The sequence below is a fragment of the Rana temporaria genome, chromosome 3, assembly GCF_905171775.1.
Source record: "Rana temporaria chromosome 3, aRanTem1.1, whole genome shotgun sequence".
Taxonomy (NCBI): Eukaryota; Metazoa; Chordata; class Amphibia; order Anura; family Ranidae; genus Rana; species Rana temporaria.
The window spans coordinates 110,414,697-110,438,185 of record NC_053491.1 but is presented as its reverse complement, the minus strand read 5'-3'; the positions used below and the strand labels follow the sequence as shown (position 1 = coordinate 110,438,185).

The 23,489-nt window shown below is 46.2% G+C and overlaps 1 protein-coding gene across 2 annotated transcripts in view; it reads left to right on the top strand.

The window, feature by feature from the left end:
* The first annotated feature begins 354 nt into the window (after positions 1–354).
* The window catches only part of IRF5 (interferon regulatory factor 5), an 84,909-nt gene continuing 61,774 nt past the window's right edge, over positions 355–23,489 (top strand). The window contains exon 1 of one of the 2 annotated variants that reach the window (XM_040343225.1): positions 355–667. The gene's annotated coding sequence lies outside the window, so the exon portion shown is untranslated. Of the gene's footprint in view, positions 680–23,489 lie in introns of both variants that reach the window. The other variant, XM_040343224.1, reaches the window with a different exon arrangement.

Here is a 23,489-nt window from a genome sequence, read left to right as displayed (position 1 = left end):
TCAGTTTCCGGTGCAGAAACTGCCTGGAACTGAGCATGGGTGCACTCATGTGAGCCAATTAACCTACCAGCATGTGTTTTGAGTGTGAGAGGAAACTGGAGTCTACAGAGGAAATCCACACAAGTACAGGGAGAATATGCAAACTCCATGCAGGTAGTGTCCCGGTTGGGATTGGAACCAGTGCTGCAAGGCACAAGTGCTAACCGCTGTTATATTTGCACATTTATTTTGTGGCGCTTCTATAGTATATTGTGAAAGATTTCCCTTCTTAGCTGAACACAGACACACCTGACCTGACTGAGCCCTATACCTGCACACACCATAACACTGATGTCAGCCCAGCAGACTGCATGGAGGGAGGATCCATGTCACCTGAATCTCTGTCCTGCCCTCTCCCTCCTCTCACCCTGACAAGAAGAATTTCTAACCAGGAAGTTCACCGCCCTCCTCCCCTTCTGCTTTCATAGGCAGCTTCTGCTTTTTGTATTTTGTGTTTTCAGTCATCGTCTTGGAAGTGCTGTCCTTCCTTCCTTCCAGGGAGCTGGCTGGAAGAATGACTTCCCAGGAAAGCGTTTCTTTCTCAGCTTAGGAACGCCAAGACGCACCTGGAGAGCAGATCTTACGCAACAAAGAACTTTACACCTTGCTGGGCCACCTGACAAGTACAGTAAGTACTACAGTAAGTGATATTTGTTTGTTTTCATGACATGGATCCTTGTTATTATACAAAGTCAGTTCATAAATACCAGGGTTCTGTTGCAGCTGAAAAGAAAACGTAATTTCAGATATGACTGGAGATTCCATGTTACCTTGAAGGGCGTAGACACCCATCCTTTATTCTGAGCCGCTTTTTGATGTGTGCATCCACCTTGGCGCTGCATGCATGCAGACCCAGCAGCTCTATGCACATAGTCAGATATGGAGGTAGGAACAGGTGCACAGATCCAAACGCAGACACTGTGCATTTGGATCCATGCACCGTCCCCCGCCTGTGAACAGGAGGTGATGTATTCTCTGTGGATTGATTTTCAGAGGGACAGCCAGGGCAGTCCCATTCATGTCAATTGGGATGCAGCGGCTTCTAATCTGACAGCCCTGTGGGTGTCCCCGAATGCAGTTTGATTTTTGGAGACATGCACACCCACACAGTTATGAAAATGGGAGCAGCAGCTATGTCCATGCAGTTGCTGTGTCACAATTGACATGAATTGGACTTCCTGCATTGGGATGCACGGGACATCTGTGTTGTAATTTAATAAGCCATGACACCTGGGGCTGCTAGAATAGCAGAAGAGTGGCTGCATCTGATAGGTTGCAGTCAAAGTTCGGCCAACAATTTTTCACCTCCCTCAGTTTTTCTGATGAACTTTGTTGAGTCAGGTCGTGCCGACGGAATTGACCACAGATTGAATTCGGGCCACGTATATCCAAATTAAAGGAGATTGTACAGTCCTATTGTAATGTGTGGTGCGCTTTATAGTGAAATAGTATCAGAAGTCCCTAAAATGGTTCAGTTGTTCTTTGTTATCCATCAGGGAGGACCTACATGACCTTATCCTTAGTAACTTTCTCACCATCAATGTTTAAAAAGGGCTGTGCATGGCTACCTAAAGCCAAGAGACGGTACTTACATAAAAAAAATCATATGGGTACAGTATGGATAGGTGAAAAAATATTGTGCAAACGGTGAAAGTGGGAAAACAATAGTAAAGGGCTAGTGAGTAATAAATAGATAATATGAATGGAAGCTGCTACGTAGAAATGTGACAAACATTCTAAATGGAAGGTGGATAGAATGTAGCGCTAACCCTTATGTGAAATAGGAATACACATAAAAGGACGAGCGTTCTAAAAATCATTCAAAACTAAATGAGTAAGAAAGTCCCACGTGATAATAATCATTCAGTATAAGAAGAACAAGGAAGTCCAACCTAATATATAAAAAAGTGAAGGTAGATTTAGTCAAAATGACCTAGATCTAGTCCAAAGCAAACAAATGGAGAGTGAGTCTGCAGTAATGAATGGTGCTCTTCAAATGGGTAAGTCCAAGCTGATGGACAGGACATCTAATAAAGAAATCAATCTTCTCTAGTGTAGTAAGAATGGATACCCTTACCGCAACTGATGGACCCATATGTCAGCGACAGAGGATCATGTGAGCTTGGATAGCCGGATCGATACAGACGGTGGAAGAAACCCGGGTTGCATGACCGCACAATTGTCATTCAAAGTGTGACAGCGCTGAAAATTGGCCTGGGCAGAAAGGGGGTGATATTAAAGTCTTGTTTGTTATCTTAGCAGCTTGCTGTTGGGGTATCTAAGCAGGCGCGCTCCCGACCTGCGGCTCTGTGTGTCCATTCACACGCGGCGCCGCAACTTGGCCCAGCCCCCTCTGTCTCCTGATTGGCTCACTGGCTGTGATTGACAGAATTAGAAGCCAATAGCTCCTGCTGCTGCCAAAAGCCAGTCAGGAATGTGAGTCCCCAGAGAAACAAGTCTCTCGTGGACATCTCTGGATCGAGAGGGGGCTCAGGTAAGTATTAGGGGGGGTTGCTGCACACAGAAGTTTTTTTATTACCTTCATGCATAGAATGCATGAAGGTGAAAAACGTTGTACCTTTTACAACAACTTTAAGGCAATCCCTGACTCAGAGATGAGACACTTGTGTTCAGAAATCATCAGCAGAGTTCCTCCGTGAGATGTTTTATCCCATGACACTTGTACACATTTGTAACTGATGCATGTTTGCATTCAGAAGGACATACAGAGCTTTTGCCCACTCCACCAGTCCCGGTAACAAAATGGCATTCTGCCGAGCACAAAGCGGGCCCTGTGCGTGCTCATTAACCCTTACATCCAGTACCTAGTGATCAAGCCTTAGATCTTCATAACACTAGTCTGTTCCCAGTGACCAGAGGAGACGGACAGCTAGGGAGAGACTCAGGGCACCAACCCCCCTCTCTATGGGAGGACCTGTCACCTAACCAGGTACCAGACCAAACAACTGGTTGTTTTAACTGTTCTTCCCTTTGTTACCCATGGCAACTTCCTCCTCTTTTTTTGCCTTGTGAGTTAACCTTTTGTAGTGCTGCTACAAATACCCCATAGTGCTTTTACAGAGCCAGGTTCTTTAGGAATATGCCCAGACCCAACATGCACCCCCTTGAAGAACATCAGGCTAGGCTCATTGCAGTTGGAACAACTTTACTGAACACTTAGCATTACATATGCAACAGGGTGAAACAACCTTTCCCTATCCAACTCTAATTGCGGCTGCCCCAGCGTACCTGCACAGGTAAAGTCCTTGTGGGTGAAGTCTATACTTGTGAGATCCAGCGAGGCAGTGTCCATCATTATGGAGTTCTGAAGTGGACAGCAACCTTTCTAAATTGTTCCCATCTGCGCTGTACTAGTGGGGCACCTGACCTCTCCCCTTCTATAATACATGGGTGGTAGTGCCCATCATTACGGGGTCCCGATGAGTCAGCATCCTGATGTGGACTACATGTCCCAGCAACCTTCTTCAGCTGTTCCTGTCCCATCCAGGCTGCGCCCGTTCGGACCCAGACCTCTTCCCTTTTATAATACACAGGTGGCAGTGCCCAACATTAAGGGGTAACGATGAGTCGGCATCCTGAAGTGGACCACGGGTCCCTTGGCTTAGGGAGCCAGGTTGCCAACTAAACATGTTTTTGTGATCAGGCGATACGTCCATACACTACCGTGTTTCTCCCGAAAATAAGCCCGGGTCTTATATTAATTTTGGCAACCTAAAACACACTAGGGCTTATTTCTCTTCCATTCATGGATGGACACAGCAGCAATTGACCTTTAGGGTATTATATCCTTCCTTCCAGGAGAGACTAGGCAGAAAAAAACAGCACTTCAAGTGTTAAAACACTTTTCAGTACAGCTCCTCCCAGGGGGCGTGGTCCCCCGGGTATAACCCACTCTCTGACTCAGCAGCTCCAGTTTTTTTCTGCCTAGCCTCAGGAGTAGACATGGCCTTCTGGAGTCCATGTACTCTGGATTTTTTATTTTTTTTGCTTTTATTTTGTTTTGTTCCTGCATTTTTGTTCCTGATATCTTCTGCCGACTGGGTGACAGGCTGGGTCTTGATCCTTGTAGTCCCCCCATGCTCGGCCATCGAGCGTGTGCCAGCCCTCAGCTCAGCTCTGGGTCGTCCACGACATGCCCCGTTGCTCCAGGGGTGGCCGGGGAACTACATGTTCCAGGCCACACTATATGACCAGTCTCTATGGCTTTGTCACAGTGTGTCTGGCCGACAGCCATGCCGTTTAGCCGACGTTGGTTCTGTCCGGAATGCCTCCAGCCGGTGGTCGCAGGACGGGTAAGTAGTGACCCCTTGCCCTGGCAAGGTGGTATGGCTGGTGCTTCCTTGGGGAGGTCGAATGAGGGTCCGCCCTGCTTTCCTCTCTCCCTTCCTCTCCCTCCTTTCCCATGCTGGGTGGCGGCTGTAAGGGGGGGGCCCTCCTGGGGTTCTGTCACTACCGGGGACCGTGTACTGTAAGGTGCTGTTGTTTTTGTTGGGGGAATTGCTGTATGTGCTGGGCTGTGTCTTTCTGCTGTCTCACTGTGTGTTTTTAAACAGGTGTATGGTCGCCATTTTGTCGCGGATGAGGTGTGTATAGGTTGGCGGCCATTTTCTTGTGGCCCACATGCTGGTTTTCCCTGCATACGGTGGCCATCTTGCAAAAGTCTTGGCCTCTAGTGCCTGTAATAGCGCAGCAAAAGCCCGCAAATAGCTTCCTGAGGGACAGCGCAGCGCAGCCAGCACTTCTCAGCGCTTCAGCTAACACTACAACTGGGTCGAGTGGTAAGTTCCCTGGGGGTCCCCTGCCCTCTGTTTTGCAACCAGGAGGGTGACCGGTGGGTGTCTGCCTTGCAGTACTAAGGAGGCATAAGCGGTGGGTCCACATGGAGTCTGAACAGAGGCTTCTACCCCAACCATGCCTGAGTTAACCCTTAGTGCCCCTGCGGTCTCTGTAGAGCCCATACGGCAGTCCCTTAGGCGTTTTATCGTCAGGATTGAAGCGACAAATTGACAGAAGGGGGGTAAAAACCCCCTCCCTGCGCCTGCTTCTGGGAATGGCTCTGACACGGAACCAGACCCTTCTGCTGCTGCTGGCTCTGGTTCTGTCATGTCAGATGTTGCAGGCTTAGCCCACACGGTCAGTGAGGATGACTCTGCTTCAGGGTCAGCGCTTGATAAGGCGTTTTGTTGGATCTTTTATCACTACGGTGCGGCACACTCAAAAACTTGAGGATGGCAGAGTCGTCAGAGATGCCGGTCACTTTTTTGGTTCCGCAAGCCGCCCCGCAACGCAAAAAGTGTTTCCTTGTGTTCCAGACCTGGACAAAATAATGTACAAGGAATGGGATCGGCCGCAGAAAGTTTTTGCTGTACCAAAATACTTTGCGGTCCGTTATCCTTTTGAGGAAGACTTTAAAAAAAAAAGTCCTCCGTCAGCGGACTCCCCTGTGTCCAGACTGAACAAGTCTACCACGTTACCTGTGGAAGGGGCTCCCGCCTTTATGGACCCCGCAGCTAGGAGAGCTGCGGCTGTGGCCCGCTCCATGTTCACAGTAGTGGGATCGGCGGTGAGACCGGTTTTGGACGAAGCTCTAGTGTCAGACAATTACCGAGCGGGCAAAGTCCCTGCTGCAGGAGCTGGAGACGCATAAGGCTCCTGAGCTCTGTGTGGGCCTGGCTGACCAGTTGGTGCAGGGCCTGCAGTTTTCCTGTGAATTGGCCCTGGATACGCTCCCCTTGCTCTCCAGGGCCTCCGTCTACGCAGTGGTACTATGCCACCTTGTGTGTAGGTCTGCGGACCAAACCTCTAAAAGGTCCTTAGGAGGGGCTTACCCTTGAAGGGTGTACGGCCTTTTGGGGCGTCCCTGGATGACATCATTATAGATGCTACAGGGGGTAAGAGCACTCTGCTCCCGCAATCTGGGAAGGGTAAGGAGCCTCGTCATAAGCAGGGTCCCTCCGTTACCTCCCCCTAGCGTTTTTTTTTTTTTCGCCCCAGGTGCGGCAGGAAAACTTTTTCCAGGGTGCTAAGGCGCCCGCTGTAGATCAAAAAGCGCACCTGGTCCGCAAGCCCAACAAGTCTGCTCCTGCATGTAGGTCTGCCCCCACCAGACACTCGGGTGGGGGGCCGACTTTGCAGGTGCGCGGCTCGGTAGAGATCCCTCTTTCCGACCGCTGGGTTTGTGAGGTAGTTTCCTCGGGGTACAAGATAGAGTTTCTCTCTTGTCCACCAAACAGATTTTTCCTTCCAGCTTCCTCCGGTACGCCGGGTGGCCCTGTCAGGGGCTGGTCAGGATCTGCTGGTCAGGGAAGTGATTATACCGGTTCCTTCAAGGGAACGGTTTCAGGGGTTTTTACTCCAATCTGTTTGTAGTCCCCAAAAAAGGAGGGGGTCCGTCCAATCCTGGACCTCAAGGCCCTTAACTCTTTTGTCAAAGTGCAAAGATTCAGGATGGAATTGTTCGCTCGGTAGTGGCGGCTCTCCATCAGGGGGACTTTATGGCATCCTTGGGTACTCAGGACGCGTACCTGCATATTCCCATATTTCTGCATTTTGAGGTCGAAGAGGACCATTTTCAGATTGTGGCCCTCCCCTTCGGCCTGGCTTCGGCACCACGAGTTTTCACAATGGTGCTGGCTCCGATTCTGGCCCTGCTAAGGCAGCGCGGAATCGCTATTGTGGGATACCTGGACAACTTTCTCCTGAGAGCTTCTTTAAGCTCAGACTTAGGAGAGGATGGGTTCATCACCTGCCAGCCCTCCAAAAGATTCGGGTGGCTACTGAATGTCCAGGAGTCAATGTTGGTTCCGTCCTAGCGACTGGAATACCTGGGGTTGGTCCTGGATTCCTCAGAAGAAAGTTTTTTTTTTTTTCTCCCGACGGAAGAACTCCAGACACTGCAGTCTGCGGTGCAGCGGTTTGCGACCCAGCAGTGGTCGTCGCTTCGCCTTTGCAAGAGAATTCTGGGTCCCATGCTAGCCTCTTTCGAAACTTCGTGACATCTCCGGTACTTCGGACCGGGAAATTATTTTTGCTGTGCTATCGGACAGTGGTCACGACGGATGCCAGCCTCTCCGGCTGGGGGCGTTCTGGAGTGTCCAGTCAGCCCAGGGCGCTGGACTCAGGTGGAGTCCCGTCTGCCAGTCAATGTCCTGGAGCTCCGGGCTATCAGGCTGCGTCTCCCCAAGTGGTTTCCGGGTCTGCAGGACCGTTCGGTCAGGATCCAGTCCGACAACACTACGGCCGTGGCGTTTGTCTACCATCAAGGGGGCACGCAAAGCTCGGCCGCAGTGGTGGAGGTTGCACACATCCTCCGGTGAGCCACAAGGTATGCTCCGGCTCTGTGGGCCGTGTACATTCCGGGGGTGCAGAGTTGGCAAGCCGACTACCTACTCTGAAGTGTTTTCAGAGTTGTGCCAAAAATAGACCTTCGGGCGTCCCGTCTCAATCGGAAGGTGTCACGTTTCGTGGCCAGGTCAAAAGGCCCTTGGTCAGACGCGTTGGTGGCACCGTGGGGTCACTATCGCCTAAATCTACGCTTTTCCTCCTCTGAAGCTTCTCCTTCACCTGTTGCGCAGAGTGGAAGCAGAGGGGATGCCAACAATCCTGGTCACTCCGGATTGGCCGCGCCTTTCCTGGTACGCGGACCTGGTGCGTCGGGTGACAGACGTCCCTTGGATTCTACCCCTGAGAGTAGATCTTCTGTCGCAGGGTCCGATTTTTTTTTTTTTTTTTTTTTTTTTTTTTTTTCTTGCCCTGCTTTACAGTCGCTGGGTTTAACAGCATGGCTGTTGGGAGCCAGGAGCTGGAGGTCCGAGGTCCGTCAGGCTTGTGACCTTCCTGTGTGTCCTCCACTGCCTCCGTGGGACTTGAATTCGGTTCTCTCGGTGCTTCAAAAGGGCTCCGCTTGAGGACATTCGGGAGATTCCTCTTTCTCTCTCTGTCCCAGAGGGTTGTCTTTCTTAGTAGCCATTCCTTCGGTCAGAAGAGTTTTTGATCTGGCGGCCTTGTCTTGCAGGGCTCTTTTATAATGAGGACATTGTTTTACTATCCTTATGTCCTCAGCTGAAGGAGGCCACGTTACTTCCCTTGAATGTGGTGCGAGCCCTACAGGCGTACTTGTCTGCTACGGCTCCGTTCCGGAGATCGGACTCACTGTTCATGTCAGTGAAAGGTCTGTCGGTCTCGTCGGCCTCCATTTTCAGGTGGATCAGACAGGTTGTGCTCCAGGCCTATGCCCTAAAGGGGCGGGCGCCTCCCTTTATGGTTATGGCGCATTCGACCAGGGCGGTTGATCCCTCTTGGGTTTTCCGCCATCAGGCGTCTGTTTTACAGGTGTGTAAGACAGCGATCTGGTCGTCAATCCACACCTTTTCAAGTTTTACAAGGTGGATGTGAGTGGATCTGCGGAGGCCTCCTTTGGCCGCAAGGTTTTGCAGGCGGCTGTTTCTGGTTGAAGTTCCTCCGTTGAGGAACTCTGGTTTGGGGTGAAGCTTAATTGCTGTGTTGTCTTCCCACCCCTCGAATTTTTGGACACTGCTTGGGGACGTCCCTAAGGTCAATTGTTGCTGTGTCTGTCCATGAACGGAAGAGAAAATAGGATTTTTGTACTCCACCGTAAAATCCATTTCTCTGAGTTCATGGACGGACACAGCACCCACCCCTCCTTTTTGTTTGTACTGCTTGTTACGAACTGGAGCTGCTGAGTCAGAAAGTGGGTTATACCCGGGGGACCACGGCCCCTGGGAGGAGCTGTACTGAAAAGTGTCTTAACACTTGAAGTGCTGTTTTTTTCTGCCTAGTCTCTCCTGGAAGGAAGGATATAATACCCTAAGGTCAATTGCTGCTGTGTCCGTCCATGAACTCAGATAAATAGATTTTACGGTGAAAATACGGTTCCTTTCTTGCAGCTTCCCTGGCTGTCGCATGGTCTGCCTGGGCTCTTCTCTGCTCCAGGATCCCCGCTGGCGTCGGCCTGCTCCGTGCACTGGGGAGGGGGCCGCGGGCATCAGGCGGGAGGAGAGCAGAGGAGGAGGGAGCCGGTGTCCTGCTGCCGTCGGCCTGCTCCGTGCACTGGAGAGGGGGCCGTGGGCGTCGGGCGGGAGGAGAGCAGAGGAGGGGGAAGCCAGTGTCCTGCTGGTGTCTGTGAATAAATTGTGGTAACACTGCGCTGTCAAGTGGACTAACAAAAAAACTAAAAATTTCTGCAGCTTTAAAGTGGAGGTTCACCCAAAAAATAAATGTTTAACATTAGATTGATGCTATTTAAGGGGAGCAGAAACGGGTATTTTTTTTTAAATCAATGCTGTACTTACCGTTTTCGAGATAGATGTTCTCCCGCCGCTTCTGGTTATGGGCTGGGCGTTCCTATTTGATTGACAGCCTTCCGAACGTTGCATACAGCGGGTCACGAGTTTCCAAAAGTAGCCGACGTTCGGCTTCTTTCCGCAATTTTTGTATTTTTCAGTTTTCGAATTTTTCACATTTCAAATTTTTTCAATTTTCGAAATTTCGATTTTCGAATTTTTCAAATTTCGGAAATTCGGATTTTCGGATTTTTCAATTTTCGAAATTCCGAATTTTTCGAGTTTTTTATTTTTCAATTTTCGAAATGCGAAAATATTTGCAAATACGAAAATTCGGAAATACCAAATTTCCAAATTTCGAAAATTGAAAATTTCGAAATTCGAATTTTTCAATTTCGAATTTTCGAAATTCGTAAATACGAAAATTCGTAAATACGAAAATTCGAAAATTGAAAATTCGTAAATACGAAAATTCGTAAATACGAAAATTCGAAAATTGAAAAGTTTGAAATTTCGAAAATTGAAAAATAAAAAACTTGAAAATTCTAAATTTCGAAAATTGAAAAATTCGAAAATTTCCGAAAATTCTTTTCGTTTTTTTTCGTTTCATTCGTTTTTCCCGTTTTTTTGCTTTTTCGGATATCCGAAAATTTCCCGAATTTTACGAAAAAAGCAAAAAAATTACCGAAATTTCAGAATTTCCGAAAAAATAAAAAAAACGAATAAAACAAAAACGGAAAAACGAATTTTTTGAATTTCCCGAATTTACGAAAAAAAAAAAAAAACGAAAATAACAAACGAAAAAAAAAATTTTTTTGCCAGTGCACATGTCTAATCAATAGTGATTATAGCCAAGGTGAGGAAGGAAAGAAGGCTGACATAGTATAATCCAGTAAAACAATTTAATGTAAAAAATATTTAAAATCGCACTTACAATAAGTAGATAAAAATTTGCATGTGAAAATATGTAGCCGGCCGGCTAACACAGCCCGTTCACTCCGGGACACTGTATGTAGTGATGACGTCAGCACCCCGCTACCCTATGCCGTTTCGTCACAATTGACTTCGACCTGGGGCATGAGCTGCATGCTGACTCAGCGCTTTTTATATCTCTTATACAAAGATAGGACCGCCCCCATCTGAGCTCCTAGCATCCCCGAAGCTAGGGTAGCCATCTTGGAAGAGGGAAAAGTTTTGTACTAATATGGGTAAAAAGTTTGAACACATCCTCCCATACTGTCCTTATGGCTAAGGTGTCAGTGTTGTCTATATGTCACATAAAAAATTAATTTTACTCACATTTAACTATAATGCTTTGCTATCTGCTAAGTGGAATTAGTATGCACGCTCACCAGGAGACATCCGATCACAAGCCGGGACCTCTCAGTCAACGTGGTTTGCCATTCCATGTCCATTGATGCCATAGTAGAGAGAGAAAATAACCGCTCAGTAGTCTTCAAAGAACCTCCTCACTGGAACCAAACCATGGGTGCCGGCAATGCAATAGTGATGCAAAAATATGAAGGAAACTTAGACAGCCACACTCCAAAAATGTTCTTTTAATTAAAATCCATCACAAAATAAACATGCCACAGCAAAAAAATTGGAGCAAAAGCTAACGTTTCGCACTGTAGCTTCAGTGCTTAGTCATAGCTAGTACACCACGTGTGGCATGTTTATTTGCGGCTGTCCAAGTTTCTTTCGTATTTTTACACCATTGATGCCATGCTTAAGGTGGATGAGCTTGCCAACAGTAAGGTGGGACCCCATTATGTTGAATAGATGTCAGATGCCAGCCCATCGCGGACTCACAGCGTTCTGCCGTGGGTCGGTCAGTCACCTGACCATGAGGCTCCTCCCATGCTGTTCAGCTAGACTTGGACTAGTGGTCACATGATGGTTATGGGCATACTTGCCCATACGCCAAACAGAGGCGCCGCGTGGATGACACGCGAGTCCCGCACGTCCCGCTGCAGTGACGCCCACTCCTCACCCTGCTGTAGTGACGCCTACTACGTCACAGCGTTGGTCCGCATGTGTACATGTCATATGAAGCTGACGTTTCACTCAGGGAGGTGAGTACTATTGCCGCGGATATTTCCATTTTGAAAATGGGCAAAACTGCCAATTCAATTGTATTCGATACATAGCGCAGCACAACTCGAATGGAGAAAGGGGCCAAACCTCCCAAACTTCCAAACAACCCAGGGTGGGAGAATCAGTTAAATATTCAATAGTTAACCTGTGTAGGTGGATTGTGTGTTGAATATTAAACGTTCCACTCCACACATGAATTTGAATTATTGTGAAAGTTGACATACCAACACTCAATGAACAATATATATAGTGTTTAAAGGAAAAGAGAGAAACCTTATTTTAATTGAAAAATTCAATAAAAATTAATAAAAAATATTACTTGAAAAAATTGGACACTAGTGAGCATCAGGTTGATAAAACCTGATTACTCTGGGGAGAAGGCCACTTATTGCTCCCTGTGGTCAAATATAGTATTGCACCCAGAGGCAAAAAACAAATGCGGGACAAAATAAAATGGCTGGTAGCCATTAAACATAGCAGGTGATTTATATAAGAGAAACATTCACACAGTTCCCAATTGTTCACAAAGCTATGTGTCTATATTCTCTCACCTATACCCTGCCTGCAATTGGATAATCTGTTGGAAATTTGAATGTAATCATTGAAGATCGGTGTATGTATAATTGAAATGTAATTAAACTATAATTAAAATAGAATAAAATAAAAAATGGAGGAGAGCATTAAGGATTCATGTTTGAAAAAGAGTATGAGTATGTACGTATTATCCGGGAGCTCAGATAAGGTTCACAATCGCATAATCAGCTATTGTCTATAAATGCGTTCACATCTATGTCAATATTCAACCCATAGGGTGTGTAGCACCGTATCCGATGGATCCATGCCATTTCCATCCTGGATATTTCCCTGACCAATGAACCACCCCTCCAATGAGGGCTGTACCGATCTATACCCAGAATAAGAGTGTTAGCAGGGTTACGTTGATGGTAAAGATCGTAGTGTCTGGAAACCAAATGATCTTTATACCCACTTTTGTTGTTAGTTATATGTTCCCCTATGCGTACCTGCATTGCTCTTTTTGTTCTCCCTATATACTGAAGCCCACATGGGCATTCCAACAGGTATACCACACCTGTGGAACTGCAGGTGACAAATGACTCAATCAAGTGTTCCCTTGATGTACTGGTTGATCTGAATGATTCAGTTTTTTTGTTTCTGGTTTTATTAAGAGTGCAAAGCTGGCATTTCCGGCATTGATGGTAGCCAGTAGGCTCTTTCTGGAAAAAGGACACTTTTTTTAGGTGGTGGATCTACCACATTGGGTGCCACCCTATCTCAGAGAGGGAACACCTTTGAAGATCACCTCTGGTTTTGCTGGTAAAAAATGTGCTAATGATCCCATCGTTTCCCAGAAGATGCCAGTGTTTACGGATAATTTTATTGACCATAAAATATTGAGAGGAATAGGTGGTAATGAAAGGAATCCTTGGTCGATCTCTTTTTCGTTTGGGGCCATCCTCTAGGAATGAAGTTCTATCGATCCCAGCTACTTCTCTCTGGGTGATGTCTAGAGAGCCCCTATCATAGCCTTTTTCAACCATTCTTGTTTTCAAGATATCAGCCTGTATTTCATAATCTGTGACTTCTGAGCAATTAAATCTCATTCTTATAAATTGGTACTGACTGTAGCCAAGATGCTTTGACAGCTCCCCAAAGGAATATATGCATTCCCATCTGTCTTCTTGAAATAGGATATGGTTTTGAAGCCTGTTTCATTTTTGATGATAGTATGATAGTAAGATGATAGTTGGGTCCAAAAAATTTACTTGTTCTTGGCTGGCTTCATGGTAAAACGAATGTCCCTCTCATTATTGTTAATCGAAAGGAAGAATTCGTCAAGCTGTGGGGCGGTGCCATTCCACAGGAGGAGGACATCATCAATGTATCTTGCCCATAGGGCCAGACGAGGATTGCGGTCCTTGTAGATGACGTCGTGCCATAAATAAATTGGCCAAGCTAGGGGCATACTTGGCCCCCATTGCTACGCCCCGCTGTTGCCTGTAAAAATTTGAACTAAACCAAAAATAATTATGATTCGCTGCGTATTCCAAAAGGTCCATAATGAAGGATTGTTGTTCCTCTGGTATGGTAGAAAAAAGATTCAAATAATACTTGACTGCGGATAAACCCAGTCCATGTGGAATGATTTTATATAGGGATGTGACATCTGCTGTTACCAACCAGGTTTGATCGTTGCAAGATTGTTGGGATAGTAAGTTCAAAACGTGTTTGGTGTCCTTGAGGTATGAGGGTGCCTGTTGGACTAACGGTTGGAGGAAATGGTCTATATACTTGACCACCCGGGATGTAATAGAGTCTATACCACTCACGATAGGACGTCCCGTGGGGCAAGTCAAACTTTTGTGGATTTTGGGCAAGCAATACAATATTGGAACCCTTGGAGCCTTTGGTATCAAAAAAAGTTGTTCTTTCTCGTTTTAGAATGCCTGATCGGGCACCCTTATGGATCAATTTCTCCAATGTCTGTTTATATTGAATAATTGGATTCCCTAATAAGGGAACATAAGTGTCCCGATCCTCAACTATTTTGTTCAATTCTTGTAGGTAGTCTTTACGATCCAGGACTACTATCCCCCCGCCTTTATCAGCGGGGAGGATGACCAATTCTTTGTTTTTGCACAAAGTATCCAGCCCCTCCTCCAATGTTTTATCCATTTTAGAGTTAACTATTTTAATGTTCTCCAAATCTTGCAGAACCACATCGCAAAATACCCTTAATGAGGGGGCAAGAACTCCCGAAGGGTTGAATATTGATGCATTCAACAGTCCTGAGTGTAGGTATTCTTGTTGGACTTGAACTCCCGTATTGCCAGGTGTGCTTGCAAAATACCTTTTTATATCCTGCTGCTGTCTGCCCGCTCTGTGCACTGGAGAGGGGGCCACGGGAATCGGGCGGGAGGAGAGCAGAGGAGGGGGGAGCCAGTGTCCTGCTGGCGTCTGCCCGGTCTGTGGAGGTAGGGGCTACGGGCATCGGGCTGGAGGAGAGCGGAGGAGGGGGGAGCCAGTGTCCCACTGGCGTCTGCCCGCTCCATGTGCTGAGGAGGGAGGGGCTGCGGGCATCGGGAGAGGGGGAGCCGCTGCAATCATTCTGCAAAGTGGATTAAAAAAAATGTTAAAATAATTTTACTAGGGCTTATTATCGGGGTAGGTCTTGTTTTCGGGGAAACACGGTATACATAAGTTTACATGGGTACTGTGTCCCCCTGTATCTGAGGCCTTAACAGGATTTTATTAATATAAAGGTTTGATTAGTTATGGGGGGGGGGGGGGGGTGTTATAAACATTAAGACAAATTATGGTAAAAACTATATGTAGCAGGGTCATCCTGTCAGAGTCTAATGACAGGCCTGTATCCTGCTGGAACTTTGCTCACGCTTGTAAATATGTAAGATACCTTTAAGAAGTTATGCATTGTGGGACTGCAAGTAGCAGGAGATATGGACTCCATTGACTCTTAGGAGAAACAGACTACACATCCCACAATGCCCTGGGTTATCAGAACATGTGACACCTCCGCACAGACTTATGGGGGAGGTTACTTCAGGAAAGGGAGGGGCTGATCTCTCTCTCTCGGGACCTGCATCTTCTCCTCTGCAGAGCTGTGGAGGACAGCACAGCCGGGCTGCTAGGCCTGAAGCCTGGGCCTACATCCTCCAAGAGACCTGCCATTCGGAAGGAAGCAAGACCCCAGTATCCAGCTCGTGTTCCCGGAGATCGGAGAGGCCACCCAGCTGACAACTGAAACAGGTGGAGAGCCTGATGCCGGGACCCTTGTGCTGTGGAGCAGTGATCTACCAACGCGTCTTTTGAGAAGAACTCAGGCAGATCGGGCCTGTTGGGTGAGAGAGCACATGCTCAACTTCCAACTCTCCCTTTAGACAGTCAACCTAGTGCCACCCTACTAGCCGGAGACACATGTTTGGCCTCTAGCTGAAACTTAGAGGCCCTCTAACTTGATAGCGTCAGTCACTTCTGTATATTAACTAACTAATGAGCGATCAGTTCACCAACGTTACTGTTCAAGATACTTTGTTTGATTAACTTTCTCTCATCGTTTACCACTTGCGGATTATAAACCTAACGTGCACCAACCGGCCGCAACGTGGACTTGAGTCTCGAGACGTTCTTTAGCTGTTCTGCAGGATTGCCCGCTAGAGGGAGCTCGCGAGCATAGACTTCCTACATTAGTTTAACCACTTACCCCCCAGACCATATTGCTGCCCAAAGACCAGAGACCTTTTTGCGATTCGGGACTGCGTCGCTTTAACAGACAATTGCGCGGTCGTGTGACGTGGCTCCCAAACAAAATTGGCGTCCTTTTTTTCCCACAAATAGAGCTTTCTTTTGGTGGTATTTGATCACCTCTGCGGTTTTTATTTTTTGCGCTATAAACAAAAATATAGCGACAATTTTGAAAAAAATGAATATTTTTTACTTTTTGCCATAATAAATATCTCCCAAAAATATATAAAAAAACATTTTTTTTCCTCAGTTTAGGCCGATACGTATTCTTCTATATATTTTTCGTAAAAACAAATCGCAATAAGCGTTAATTGATTGGTTTGCGCAAAAGTTATAGCGTTTAAAAAATAGGGGGTATTTTTATGGTTAATTTTATTTTTATTTTTTTACTAGTAATGGCGGCGATCAGCGATTTTTTTTTTTTATTTTTTTTTTTCCGGTACTGCGACATTATGGCGGACACTTAGGACACTTTTGACACATTTTTGGGACCATTGGCATTTTTATAGCGATCAGTGCTATAAAAGTGCATTGGATTACTATAAAAATGCCACTGGCAGTGAAGGGGTTAACACTAGGGGGCGGGGAAGGGGTTAAGTATGCCTGGGTGTGTTCTTACTGTGGGGGGGGGGGGTGGACTCACTAGGGGAAACACATACATTGTATGAACAGAAGATCAGCATTTCCCCCGCTGACAGGACCGAGAGCTGTGTGTTTACACACACAGCTCCCGGTTCCCGCTCTGTACCGAGCGATCGCGTGTGCCCGGCGGCGATCGCGCCCACCGGGCACACGCACGGGAGTCGGGGGCGAGCGGGGGGTGCGCACGCGCCCCTAGTGGCGGCTCAAAGAGCCGACGTAGAGCTACGGGCTCTCGCCCAGGAGAGCCGACCTGCCGCCGTAGAATGACGGCGGCTGGTCGGCAAGCAGTTAACTGAATGGTACCATTCTTTAGCTTAGATCTTTTCATTATTACTATTTACTACTGATTCCCGCAAGGGCCCTTGCAGAATCATATTGTGTCTACTAATCTACATAAAGTAAACTTATCTTTTTTTTTTTGGTTTAAATATATTGACTGTGTGGTGTATATTTTCTCACCTGGAGGGACCATCCATAAAGCAGGTAATACCGTTGATACATTGTCATTGCATGTTGTATTCCGGCTATTGTGACTCCAGCCAAGCAGAGGTCACAATACACCAGCCAGGTTTTTGATGTGTCAAGGGAGGTTTCGAGCCAGTTAAATAGGGGTGAGCCAAGCAAAGAGAGAGGAGATCCCAAACCAATCAGCGGCTCCTGAGGGGGTAGCGCTACATATAGAAAGAATATACAGAAAATACAGAAGTTGGTGAAAAGTACTTGCTAATGAATGGCCCTCAGACAGTGTGAATGTGTTGGAGAACTGGACCAGGAACTTGAAAAAAGGACCAGGAACTTGAAAAAAGGAAAGGGTTGAGATTCAGCTTAACCACTTAAGCCCCGAGCCTGTTTTTCAGATTCAGCGTTTACAAGACTAAAACAGTTTTTTTTGCTAGAAAATTGCTTAAAACCCCCAAACATTATATATATTTTTTCTAACACCCTAGAGAATAAAATGACGGTCATCGCAATACTTTTTGTCACACCGTATTTGCGCAGAGGTCTTACAAGCACACTTTTTTTTGGGAAAAAATTCACTTTTTTGAATTAAGAAATAAGACAACAATAAATTTGGCCCAATTTGTTTATATATTGTGAAAGATAATGTTACACAGAGTAAAATGATACCCAACATGTCACGCTTTAAAATTGCGCCCGCTCGTGGCATGGCGTCAAACTTTTACCCTTAAAAATCTCGATAGGCGAAGTTTAAAAAAATCTATAGGTTGCATTTTTTGAGCTACAGAGTAGGTCTAGGGCTAGAATTATTGCTCTCGCTCTAACGATCGCGGCGATACCTCACTTGTGTGGTTTGAACACCGTTTTCATATGCGGGCGCTACTCGCGTATGTGTTCGCTTCTGCGCGCGAGCTCGTCGGGACGGGGCGCTTTAAAAAAAAAAAATGTTATTTTTATTGATTTGATTTTATACTTTTTTACACTGAAATAAAAAAATAAAAAATGTATCACTTTTATTCCTATTACAAGGAATGTAAACATCCCTTGTAATTGAAAAACGCATGACAGGTCCTCTTAAATATGAGATCTGGGGTCAAAAAGACCTCAGATCTCATATTTAGACTTAAATGGAAATTTTGTCATTTAAAAAAATGACAACAAAAAAATTGTCTCTTTAAGACGCTGGGCGGGACTGACGTTTTGACGTCACTTCCGCCCAGCAAAGCTATGAGGACGGGTGGGGGCCATCTTGCCCTCACTCGCGTCCTCACTGAAGAGCCAGCAGCATCCGATCTCCTCAGCCGCTACCGACGGCTCCGGTAAGCGGCGGAAGAGCGGCGGGCCCTCTCCCGCCACCGATAACGGCGAATCCGCCGCGGAGACCGCCGTTATCGTTTACACGCCCGCCCACAGAAGAGATGGATACCTCGGTTGTGGCAGCAGCTGCTGCCGTTACCGAGATATCCATCTTTAAAAAGAGGACGTATATATACAGTGGGTGGGCGTTAACCGGTTAAAGGGTCACTAAAGGAATTTTTTTTTTTTTTTTTTTTAGCTAAATAGCTTCCTTTACCTTACTGCAGTCCTGGTTTCATGTCCTCATTGTTCGTTTTTGCTCTGATGTTGCTGTAATTCTGCTCTGTTCTGGACACTTCCTGGTTGTCTGTTTCCTGAGGACCACAGTACTGGGAGCTTCTAGTTTCGTTTTCCAAACCATCACTTCTCTATGGCTCTATACAGCACAGAGGCAAGATAACATGCAAAAACAAAACTGAAACTACAGGTAATGAATGAATGAACGAAAAACAAAACTGAAACTACAGGTACATTATATGATTGATTTTTATCTATTTTTAATCGTTTTTAAAAGGAATCAGTTAACTATTATGTCTCTATACCCTGTAAACAGTCATTTGAGCAAAAACATTTTTTTCCTTTAAGAGACAACTCTGAGTCACCTGGGGTGCCCTCAAGTGTCCCCAGAATAGACTGAGAAATCTATAAAAGATGAGAACACCACAGTACTAGTCGAATCCAGCCGATTTTTATTCTACATGACAAAAAAGAGAAGACTTATTTTCATGTCATGTAGAATAAAAATCAACTGAACTTGTGCAGTGTTGTTGCACCTTTTTATCTTTTCTACATTCCACAGACCGTGTGAATACCATGTGAAAAAATATCCAATTCTAGCCTTTGATAATATTGTGGCTTTCTATTCCCTAAAGTGGACCTCTGCTTCACCCAAACAGGTCAAAGCAACAGGTTAACTTTCAAGTTTACCTGCCAAAAAATCCAAAATATGTGTAATTTGTGTCTTCTATCTTTAGGTTCAATAGAAATCTTACATCGCCCATGCATTATGGTGGAGATGGTGTGTTCAGTGTGATGTGCAGTGTTATTTTTTTTGCCATAGAGTGTCTGTCTTGCTTTTAGGCCAAAAAGTTAAATTCATACCCCCCCCCCCCCCCCCATGGCTTCTCCCAAACTGCAAACGCGACGTCTTATGACTTTATGCTTTAGCTGATTCCGTGTTAGTAAAAGACGATTCGCGCTTTTCTGTCTGTTACAGCATGCTTACTTCATTGTGAACGGTAGTTTTACCAGAACGAGCGCTCCCGTCTCATAACTTGCTTCTGAGCATGCGTGGGTTTTTAACGTCGTTTTAGCCCACACACGATCATTTTTTACAACCCGAAAAACGACATAGTTCAAAAATGTCGTTAAAAAATGCAGCATGCTCGGGAAAAAAAAAGTTGACGTTTTTCAGAAGCCGACAAATGATGTAAAGCCCACACACGATCATTTTAAATGACATTTTTTTTTTTTAACTACTTGCCGTCGCCGCACCGTCATAATACGTCCACAAGGTGGCTCTCCTAGGCGAGATCACGTATTATGACGTCCTACCTTTTAGCCGCCACTAGGGGCGCACGCGCGCCGCCGGAGGCGCGCGCACGCGCCCCCCGCTCGCCCCCGACTCCCGTGCGTGTGCCCGGCGGGCGCGATCGCCGCCGGGCACACGCGATCGCTCGGTACAGAGCGGGGAACGGGAGCTGTGTGTGTAAACACACAGCTCTCGTTCCTGTCAGCAGGGGAAATGCTTTTCTTCGGTTCATACAATGTATGAACCGAGGATCAGTGTTTCCCCTAGTGAGGCCACCCCCCCCCCCCCCCACAGTAAGAACACACCCAGGCATACTTAACCCCTTCCCCGCCCCCTAGTGTTAACCCCTTCACTGCCAGTGGCATTTTTATAGTAATCTAATGCATTTTTATAGCACTGATCGCTATAAAAATGCCAATGGTCCCAAAAATGTGTCAAAAATGTCCGAAGTGTCCGCCATATTGTCGCAATACCAAAAAAAAAATCGCTGATCGCCGCCATTACTAGTAAAAAAAATATTAATAAAAATGCCATAAAAATACCCCCTATTTTGTAAACGCTATAACTTTTGCGCAAACCAATCAATAAACGCTTATTGCGATTTTTTTTTTACGAAAAATATGTAGAAGAATACGTATCGGCCTAAACTGAGGAAAAAAAATGTTTTTTTATATATTTTTGGGGGATATTTATTACAGCAAAAAGTAAAAAATATTCATTTTTTTCAAAATTGTCGTTCTATTTTTGTTTATAGCGCAAAAAATAAAAACCGCAGAGGTGATCAAATACCACCAAAAGAAAGCTCTATTTGTGGGAAAAAAAGGACGCCAATTTTGTTTGGGAGCCACGTCGCACGACCGCGCAATTGTCTGTTAAAGCGACGCAGTCCCGAATCGCAAAAAGTACTCTGGTCTTTGGGCAGCAATATGGTCCGGGGGGTAAGTGGTTAAACTAAATTTTTTTCATGTTGAAAAATGATCGTGTGTACGCGGCATTAGTATTACTCCTTAGCCCTGTATCCTTTGACCTATTGAGCAGTTTACCCTTGCAGTGTGGGGGCCCCACTACAAGGCTTATTTGTTATTTATTTTTTGTTCTGGGAGTCATGCTTTAAAGGGTCACTAAAGGAAATTTTTTTTTTTGCTGAAATGACTGTTTACAGGGCATAGAGACATAATAGTTAACTGATTCCTTTTAAAAATGATTAAAAATAGATAAAAAAACAATCATATAATGTGCCTGCAGTGTAGTTTCGTTTTTGCTGTTGTTTCCTGGTTCTCTGATGTACAGAGAGCCACTAGAGGGCAGTCAGCCAATAGAGAGCAGTGATACTTTGTCTAAAACTCCTCAGCACCAATCCAGTTTAGTTTTACTCACACCTCCTTGATTAGTGACCACTGTGAGAAATCTCCCAGTACTGTGGTCATCAGGAAACAGGCAACCAGGAAGTGTCCAGAACAGAGAGGATTTACAGCAACATGAATGCAAAAACGAACAATGAGGACATGAAACCAGGACTGCAGCAAGGTAAAGGAAGCTATTTAGCTAAAAAAAAAAAATCCTTTAGTGACCCTTTAAAGACCAGAACCTGCTTTGCAAAGTAGAAACACACTCATGGCTGTTCTTGCAACCATGAGCTTTGTTACATTCTGCTAATGCCAAGACATTCTACTTACATTAACATCAGTAAAAGTGTAAAAACCTTGTCCATCAACATCCTAGAGATTCGGGTGGTATGTTTGGCTCTAACAGCCTGGACATTCAGGTTTCAGGATTATCCTGTCCAAATACAATCCGACAATACCACAGCAGTGGCTTACATCGATCACCTAGGGGGTACCAAAAGTCACACAGCCAGAGGGAGGTGAACCATGTTCTGGCTTGGGCAGAGAAGCATGTATCTTGCCTATCTCTGCAGTCTTCATTCCGGGAAGTGAAGTATTGGCAGGCGGATTTCTTGAGCTGTCAACAATTGTTCCCGGGAGAATATTCTCGACATCCCGAAATTTTTCTGGCCATATGCCAGAAATGGGGTATTTCGGTCATAGATCTATTGGCCTTCAGTTTAACTCAAAATTGGACAACTTTGTGTTAAGAGCAAGGGATCCACTTGCATACGGGAGATGCGTTAGTATCCCTGCAGTTTCAGTTTTCACAGATTTTATGCATTCCCCCAGTGACCCTTCTACCGAGGCTTCTATGCAGGATCAAAAGGGAACAGAAGCCGGTAATTCTAGTAGCTCTGGAATGACCCAGACGATCCTAGTATGCAGAAATCATGAGGGTGGCAGTAGGGGATCCATGGACTCTTCCTTCTCGTCCAAACCTACTTTTGCAGGGGTCGCTATTCCATCCTGCCTCCCAAATGCTGAATTTTGCGGTTTGGCTGTTAAGCCCACATTCTAAAATAATCGGGGGCTTTCAGGGTCAGTAGTAACTACCCTGATTAATGCCTACTTAGGTGGGACCCAGTCGATTACTGAGTCCCCAAACGGCAGATCAATTGCTCTGGGCCAACGTGGTCCTAAAGCCAGGATCCTTGAGTTGCACACGCACCCCGGCCCGGAAGGCCATTTGCCGGGGAGGCGTGAAGTGGCTACCCTAAAGGTGGGCGCCACACAAAGAGAAGTCCAGGAAGATGGCGTCTGCCTCATAAATAGTCTCTCCCAGCCTGCACAGCGAGGCCAAACCCTCCTGATAGGCTGCTGGGCAAGAGCACCCAATCCTTGACTCCACTGCTGTCACCTGCCGACCCGGGATGAGATCAGCACCCCAGAAACAGAATGGACCCACAGCACAGCCAAAGCTGAAACAGAGACCCAAATTTGAACAAATCAAAGTGATCAGAGTTAACTAACTCTCTGACCCCCTCTAAATTTCACATAGCAACGGTTATGAAAAGTAACCAGGTTATATATATATATATATATATATATATAATATAGTGTGTGTGGCGCTACCCCCGAAGGAGCCGCTGATTTGTTGTTGGGATCGGCATATTAAGTTACCTTGATATGGTCTAGGGGTGTAGTTGGAGAACAAAGTAGCGAAGGTCCAGACAGTGAAAAAAGTTTTTCCAATGCTTTATTTCCAGGCCAACATCAACATCAAATAGGAAGAAAAGGTTGATGAAGAAAAAGGAAGAACTTTGCGGTATCGGGCCTGGATATGAACCGAGCAGTCCTGCTCTCAGTAATGTCAATTTGTGATTCGTCGCCACTCTAGCCAGAGTGGGTGACGTGCCCCCGGACAGACCCTTCTCAACAGTCTGGCAGCCGAGGTGTCACTTTGAATTTGCTGGGAGGAACAGGCCTCTCTCACAGACCTGGCTCTAGGGCCTCTGCCACAGGCCTATTACTTTTAAGCGAGCTAAATAGGTGAACGGAGCGAATCCTCCCAGTAGGTTTTAGCATTGGTTTACCAGATGACAGCAAGCATACCTGTCAGTATTCCAGTCACCAGATCCCCGATTGGTTCGTTCAAGCCCTGTTGGACCCCCCAATCGAATGGCACCCAGCCTGGGATCCTCTCAATAGAACCGGGGACTCAGTAAGCCAATGAGGTCCCCTTTCGCCTCCGGATGAGGCTCTGTGTAGTCTGCAATTTTGGCCAGGTGGGCCACACCGGCAGGGTCCATGGGATGCGCGCACCCTGAAGGTGGATGCCGCACCTGGAACCGGGACCCCGCGAAGATTTTCGAGCACATGACACCTGTCACAGATATACTCTCCCCCAGCATGCCCCGCGAGGGGAAAAACTCC